An 8,495-nucleotide genomic window follows, 5' to 3' on the forward strand; every position below is an offset into this window, starting at 1 on the left:
AACACTATTGGCTGTTTCAAAAAAGCTGTAAACAGCTGGAGAGGGGAAATGACGTCAACACACTGAATAATGCTGTACGTTTCAAGGCACGTCAGTGGGCCTTTAAATTCATATGGATTCGTTTTATGATCTCTTTATGGACTTTTTAATGTGACAAAGTGGTTGTTACGTGAACTGTCAATTGGGGGACAGAAATCTCTCATATTTGATTTGAAATATCTTAATTTAGTTTGGATTGACATGAGGGGGAGTAATGAAGGAATTACTTTTTTTCCATTTTTGGGTGACCTAAGCCCTTAACACCCAAGCAACTGCATAGCAACGCTAAACACCAACTTAAGACACCTTAGCATCCACTTAGATTATATTTTGGTCATTTTATGTGGTTAAGTACCATACATGTTCTTCAGGAATCTCCGGCCAGACATTCATAAAGAGTAGTTCATACCGAAGCTGAACTCCTTTCCCTGAGATTTAATGACACACTCTCCACACCCCATCCTCTTCTCATCAGCCAGACCGAAAGCGTTTTGGGCGCTGTAATTAACCAGACAAAATCTCTTTCTCCCATACTGCTCAAATGAACTAAAAAAAAATATGACTAATTACAACATTTGCACAAAGATCGTAGGACACTGATTTGCTGGATTTCTGGCACATTTGAAAGAAATAAAATCTTTGACGGCATCTGATAAAAACCCCGGTGTACCTTTTGAAGATCAAAAACACTTTCCATAGGTGTAATATCAGAGAGAGCAGTCTATTCCCATGGGGCCATTGAGCACCATCTTCAAACGGACTTCCTAATGACTGTAGAGAGTTCGGTATTGCGAGAAACGTCTGTTGTACTGCTGATCAGTAGCAACATGACATGGCTCTAATGCGTTATCACAGCCTTGCACAGCGTAAGTCCAAGAAGAGGTAAAATGAGGCTTACATGCTGACAGTTGCTCTTGTTTGAGGTTCTTGTGGCATATATCTACGAGTCCCGAAAACCATGCTCCAGGCAAAAGGTATGGGAGTGCTAAACCTGCGGTCTGAGACACACTATCATGTATTCTGCTGCTGTCACAAGCTGAGAAATAGGACAGGAGAGTGAGCAGGTGTGTGCGGTAGAGAAGCTTGGGGCATTAGCATTCTCTCTGTTAGGAAGAGAGGAGAAACAGCACTATTATGCAGCGATAGCCTGCCAATTACACTAGTTTACACACTGCACAGCCCATCAATATATCCGTCAGCCATTAGGAGCTCTTCATCATGGCCTAACACTCATCCACAAACAATATTCGCTGTAAAATTCCTTTAAATCATGGAGCTCCCTGTTGATATGACGGGTCAAGATCTCAATATTAGCCATGGAGTAGTAATGTGTGTCTCAGATAAACTGTTTCTTTACTTGGATCTAATCAGAGATAGCATTGATTCTATCAGCCACTCCCTAGAGACGGCAGGAAGGAGATATGGTTCCAAAAATAGATACAAACCTTCATGCCGCTTCATCTTTTCTCAACTCACCACAGTTCCTCCATAATAACATGGTACATGACCTATTAGGGCCTGGTAACAATCACACGAATCAGAATCGTAGTCAGTTGGCATGGAAACATAGCAGTCCATAAGAAAACCCGAAGGCCTGTATTTGTCAACCACACTTTCTCGCTAACATGCCATTTTTCAGGGAATTAAACATGCCAGTGGATTTCGATGGCAAGGGCGATACAGGTTATTAGTTTGTCAAAGATTCATTGTGCAGGTTGAATGTTTTAATAGGCTTCTAGAAAACTGAATGAGTTCAAAGGAAGAAAGACGAGCAAATTCAGCTTTAGCGCAGCGATGTTGTTAATGGGTCATGCTTTGTACTATAGGAACACAATTTTCACTGCTTATTCTCTGACAACGTAGATGTGTTGCCTAGTTTCTGCATCTCATCCTCGGTCCGCTGTGCTATTGAGGTCATACTTATATAATTTTATCCTTAGGTTTTTAAAAAGGTATTTAGGTGAAAGTTAAATCTGGATCACATAACAGGACTTTGATCACAAGGATATATTCAGCATCATGTCAGATCAACTCTGAGGTACATCAGCATGCTCTTAAACATTAAATGAAAGCGAAAGGATGCTGGAGCTCTAAAAAAATGACAAAAAAGTATAATCTTCATAAACACAATAAAAGTGTTCCCATATCCCAAGTCTTTTGATGCGAACTATGCAACTTATTGTTCATAATGAACAAATAAATACGTCTTTGTTCAGGATCAATGATGTATTCAATTGATCAAAAGTGACAGAATTCCTTTGTTGCATTATAAAAGTTTTTAATATTTCAAATAAAAGCTGTTTGTTTTAACTTTCTATTCATCAAAGAAAATTAAACTTTGTCATTACATGAATAAATTACATTTTAAAATATAGCATGAGAGGGCATTGTGTTAATTGTAAAAAAAAAAAAAATTAAATAAAAAATAAATTTAAATAGAAATCATATTTCTCAACATGAATGTTTTTACTGTATTTTTGATCAAATAAATGCAGGCTTGTTGAACACATGACTTCTTTCCAAATGTATGTTTATAGACACTATACTTTTTTTTTTTTAGAATTGACAACCTTTATTAAAATATTATTAAATGATTTTGTAAGCATATTGGGAATTTTTTTGTTTTATTTGTGATGACATGAAACAGATACAATAATATTTTGAGATTCTTTTTATTAAACCAATGTCCTTCATTGTATCAACTCAATTGTTTTATTTCAATAAACTCAACATTTTAAGGCAAACAGATTACTTACTTTTTTAAGTTAAACTTTTTTTTTTTTTTTTTTATAAAGTGTGTATGTATTTAGAGGTGTAAATGAAAATCCATCACACTAGGTCACACTATATAAAAGAACCACAACAGTTTGACATAACTGATGATTCACTGTAATGTAAAAATATATTTTTTTAGAGCTAAATAGAAAGAAGTAGCTAAATGCCATTTTTTGGAGGGTGAACTACACCTTTAACGGCATGCCCAGAAAACGAGAGACAGATGACAGGAGAGACCGAGAGAGAAATTAAGGAAGGCCACCAAGTGTAAAATGGTGGGAATGAATATAAAGTGAGGGTCAATTTCTCTCCTAATGACTCCTTGATTACATGAGTGCGGTGTCGAATCTTCAAGGGTTTAGAAATCACCTCTCAAATCTGAGGGGAATGGAAATTACAGAGCAGGACATCTCACAGCCCATTTCTAACGATGGAACAAACAGCTTTGAGATGCTCGGGAGAAATATAAAAATTGTGTGCGCGTGTGTGTGTGTGTGTGTGTGTGTTTATATCAGTGTCTGTGTAGGTGAGAAAGACAACAATCACTGTCCACTTTATTGAGCTTTACTAACCACTCTAGCACTTCACTAACCTTTTGACTTAAAGGCGCCAAAAGAAAATATGAATTTATACCTTTATCAGGCCAAGTCAGACCATGGCTGTGCTGTTAGAGGCGCTAAAAAACAGCAACATCACCCTGGGTCTAAAGGTCCATCCTCTTGTAAACAGTGCACTCACGGAAAGGCCTTATCTTGAAGTACGTGTGAGGAAAGAGAGAGAGAGAGTAAGAGACGGAAAATGTGAAGGAGAGGATGGGAGAAGAGTAATGATGTGGAGGGCAGGCCAGGCTGTGTTTAATGAGACAGAGGGAGAATGATTCATCCCCATCAGCAGACCAGCCTGCGATCGATGGCCACAGTCAGCCCGGAGCGCTAATGCCCCGAGCCTCCGTACCGCACTCACCCACACATTTACCACCCCTCCTCCTCTTCATTCATTTACTTTATGCTATGAACGCATCTGAGTGCGTGTTTCCATTTTGTGCGTGTGTAGGATAGTACGTTGCAATTAATTTAGGAATTACAAATAAAAGGTTTTTTTAAATGACACAGCATGCAGTGCATCCTCTGTAAGTATAAATAAATGATAAATAAAAAATAAATGTCAGCATTTAATATGGATTTCAAATATAAATAAATTATAATATGCTTATCTTAATTGTATTAATATAATCCATTAATGTTTTATATCTATATTTCACATACACAACTTGTTTATTTACACTTATAGTTCTGTATAATACATTATGCATTAATAAAAAAAAAATAGATTTATAATTTCTGCACTCGTATTTTCTGTATAAATGCATTAGCGCGGCATCTTTCTTAAAATAATGTTTTCACGGACTAGTGCTTAACATTGAAAGATAGCCAAGGACCATAGTCTACACTCAATTTTTTTTTTTTACTTTCACTGTTGTTACACTGTAAATAATTATTTAGAAAATAAGTTACCTGGTTGCCTTAAAATTTTGAGTTCATTGAAATTAACATTTTGAGTTAATACAATGAAATTTTTTTGAGATTCGACAACGTTTATTAAAATATTATTAAAAGACTTTGTAAGCATATTGGGCAATTGTGCGTTATTTCTGATGACGCAGTGAAACATGCCAAATAGTGCTATTTTCTTGATTTATCACATTTTTTTTTATGTGGATCAGATACAATAATATTTTGAGTTTCTATTTATTAAACAAATTTCCTTCATTGTATCAACTCAAATTTTTAATTTCAATAAACTCAACATTTTATGGCAACCAGGTTACTTACTTTTTTAAGTTAAACCAACAAAAACCAACACAATTTTTTTTACAGTGTAATTGCGCTCAAATAATTATTGTTCACATTACTTAAACTTTTGTGACTACATGAACTTAAATTTACTGAGCTGTTTCTACTAAAAATGAGTATTGACAGCTCTACTTAATAAGTGTTTGTTTGTTCAACTTAACAATGCTGAGTAAAACAAACAAACTAAGCAGTGGATCTGGTTCCCAGCATGCTTTGCAAGGGACTGCACTAGGAGAGTAAATCTAGGGATCAGGGTGTTTTTCAGTAAAGGGAAAGTTTTAGTGTTTAATGTTCAGTTATATTGGATTTTGTGGTTACCATTATTATGCAGAAGAGTGGCTGTGGAATTGGATCGAATTGGACAATATGGGATGGAATTCCTGCCCTCAATCAAATTAGTTTGTCCAATTAGAGTTATTTTTGCATTTTGTTTCTAAAAATATGCTTGTTATTTAATAGTTTTCCACTTACATTTGTGAAGCAAATAGTTGAATAAGGTAAAAATAAAAATAAAAAATGTTTTCCCCTAACATTAACTTTTATAAATTTAACATAACATTATTAAGTAAACTGAACATATACATATTATGTCAGGGTGACAAATTCAAATGGTTGTTATGTACTCAGAATGCTTTTGTCAGCTTTACTTGAATTTTTGTAGTTCATATAAGAAAATTGTTATTTGTAAAAAAAACAAACAAACAAACAAAAAAAAAACACTTAATATAGTTGCATGGAACCACTTGACGATGTTTCTTTAAATAAATTCAACAAGTCCCTTTTTTGAGTGCAGCTAATAGGTTAAATACATGCGCTGAATGTAAACGTTAAATAAAAACTTTAAATACAGTATACAATATATTTAGCAAGATACAACTCCGGCGCTGCCTTTCACTGTGCAAAAACTTTGATATTTAAATTAGCAGGTTTGTGACATTGATCATGTTGCTTCCACTGAAGCTCAAGATGCTCTATGGTTCAGTTTTAAATCATGCTGGACAACATGATCATCCGATTTTACACAAACTTGTGGAGTTCATGCATTTTTGCTGTCATTAAAGCAAAAGTGGGCCATTCCTCCCCGACCCCTCGTCTTGTGCTCCCCGCTGGAGGAGAGGTGATCAGGAGAAATCGTGGAGTCTACCTGCAGGATTAGACAGCATTACACTCTTAATCCTCCTGCCCACGTCCTCACCGAAAGAAAGAGAGAGAGAGAGAGAGAGAGAGAGAGAGAGAGAGAGAGAGAGAGAGAGAGAGAGAGAGAGAGAGAGAGGGAGGAGAAGGATATGCAAATGATAGTGATATGCTTGCACCACACAGATAACACACGTCTACCATGTGAGAAGCAGACGGTCGGCAAGACCTCACACACACACGCATAAAACCTCACACACAAACAATTCTGCATGTAAATGGCTTGTGATGAACCAGTAGAAATGCAGGTCATGAACCACACTCATGGTATTACAGAGACATGCATGATCTGTACAATTCCAGACCCTTGGATCAAATGGATTCAGTCTGACAGTTTGATTTCCTGTGTAATATAGAGCACGGCTGCTGACGGCGTGGCTCATTAGCATTCCATAACAATCACTCTCTGATCTCTCTGAATGGAAAACACCCAGCTCTCAAGATTTTTGTCAAAAGTCAACAAAAAAGAGCATTTACAACCTATTTTACTTCCGTAATGTGATGCAGTAATGTGTGTGGTGGAAGAAGTAGTATGGGACTGTATCAGTAATTCATTGGACCATAAAAAGAGTGTTTCTCTAATCAGTGAAGGCCCGAAGATGAGTTTGCTGTTGCTTATTGAGCACAACTGAATATACATTTATTCTTGGTTTATCATTTCTTTTAATCAAATATTTTGTCTCCCAGTAATATCATACAGGTACATATCTACATAAATAATATTTAAATGATATTAAATTATGTTTACTTTGTGTGCCACTTGCTTTTGGGTCTTATTGAGCATTTGAGCAATTTTGAATGTAGTGTCTTACCAGCAACTGTGCAATAAAGAATAAACTACACTAACTTATTTTAGAAAAGGCATGCAGTTACTTTTATTAGCCAAGCCAAAGCATAACATATATTGGAAACACTATTTCATTGGTCGACTTTAGACATTCAACTAACTTATAAGTACCTTTGCAACTACATGTCAACTAACTCTCATTAGAGTATTAGCAGACTGTCCACTTAAAATATGCTAACATTTTATTTCGATGTTCCCCAAAAGACATTCTACTAACTATAAGTCATTTTGAAAGAACGTGTTGACTTATTCTACTTACCTGAACCTGAACCTGAACCTGAACACCTAACCCTAATCTAACAGTCTACTACAGTCTAACCCTCCAATGAGAGTGTTCAATAGTTGACATGTAGTTGACAAGCTACTAAGTAGCATGTCTAAAGTTGACCATTGCAATAAAGTGTAAACAGTATATACTCAATAAGTTGGGAAAACCAATGAGTGGCCTATAACAATGGCCTTAAAAGCTATATAATTAAGCAAGCAAGTAAGTACATATATAGTCAAATGTGTATAGCTCATTGGTTTCAGAATTTGCTATTCCATAGCTCTGGTTCAAAAAAGCTGGTTCAGATGCTGGTGTATTGTGTCAAGCAACCGTGCACACACAAAGGTCTGAGATCAGCCATCACGACCGCTCTAAATCAAAGCCAGAGAGCCGCACTCCTGCATGGAGCCGGCGAGAAACAGCTCTGGCCAAATCCATGTCTCAGCGAGCTGGACTGCACTTCCTATGGCTTTGACAGCACTTACCAACGGGGTTCATAGAGAGACCACTGTAACAACACACACAGTGACTGCGTGGATGTTGCAGAACTTGAGTACATGGTGTGTGCACAGGCCGTGATGTGGACAGCAGGGTGTTGGGCCGTCACAATATCAGAGGAAGAAAGGAGGGATGTGGACAATTCTTCCAGAGAAAGTCACTAGGCTCAGGCCTCTGCTTCTACCCATTGATCTGATTCAAATTCAAAGCCCTGCCATTGACAAACTATAAACTCGGATCGGGACGCAAGCCCCACACACCAGCTCCCGGGAGAACGTGGCAAAGAAAAGAAATGGTCCCCTTCCCCCCACCGCAGCACTTAAAGGATTTTTCTTCATTTTTTGAGTGTTGATATTCGATAAGTCTGTGCGCCATCTGTGCCCACACCTGCCAGGTTTAAGAGAGTAAGGTGGCGAGAGAGCACATTTGAGATCCACAGGAAACAGCACTCTGAAAACAAAGCTCTCGTATCCAGCGAGTTCCTATAGGGGGATGGTGTTTATTGAATGGGACCGAGGCGTACGTTTGGGGGCTTAGCATGTGAATGAATCCACGGACACACCTGTTAATACACTGTGCCAGTACGTGGATGTTTGCAGGGGCAGGTGTATTGGCGTGCGCTGCTGAGAGAATTGGCAATGAATAGAGCGGATGGCAGATCAATACCAATCTGGAGTCAGCGCGAGGAATGCTAATAGCACACTGCTTCAGGTGGCATAAGGCCAAGAGCGGCCCCACGCTACGTTTGTGCAATCCACATGCCAAATAAACGTGATGCAAACTACACATGCATGCACAGCAGTAATTTGTATGCATATGTGTGTTACCGGCAATGTGTGAGAAGCAGTATTGAATAGAATGCCTAGGGAATATATAGAATGCATGCATTTATAGGCAAAGTATTAGATGTCTGGTTTTGCGATGACATTGCATACTTTTCCTTGGCATTCTATACAGTATTATACAGAATGGCAAGCACACTGTACCAACCAGCACTCAACCAGCAGCCATATCACCCTGT

The 8,495-nt window shown here is 37.6% G+C and overlaps 1 protein-coding gene and 1 pseudogene across 5 annotated transcripts in view; one reads left to right on the plus strand and one right to left on the minus strand.

The window, feature by feature from the left end:
• tenm2a (teneurin transmembrane protein 2a) overlaps nt 1-8,495 on the minus strand; it is a 429,404-nt gene that overhangs the window by 183,301 nt on the left and 237,608 nt on the right. The window lies entirely within an intron of this gene.
• The window catches only part of LOC137093322 (5S ribosomal RNA), a 117-nt pseudogene continuing 95 nt past the window's right edge, over nt 8,474-8,495 (plus strand).

This window comes from Pseudorasbora parva, chromosome 11 (genome assembly GCF_024679245.1).
Source record: "Pseudorasbora parva isolate DD20220531a chromosome 11, ASM2467924v1, whole genome shotgun sequence".
Taxonomy (NCBI): domain Eukaryota; kingdom Metazoa; phylum Chordata; class Actinopteri; order Cypriniformes; family Gobionidae; genus Pseudorasbora; species Pseudorasbora parva.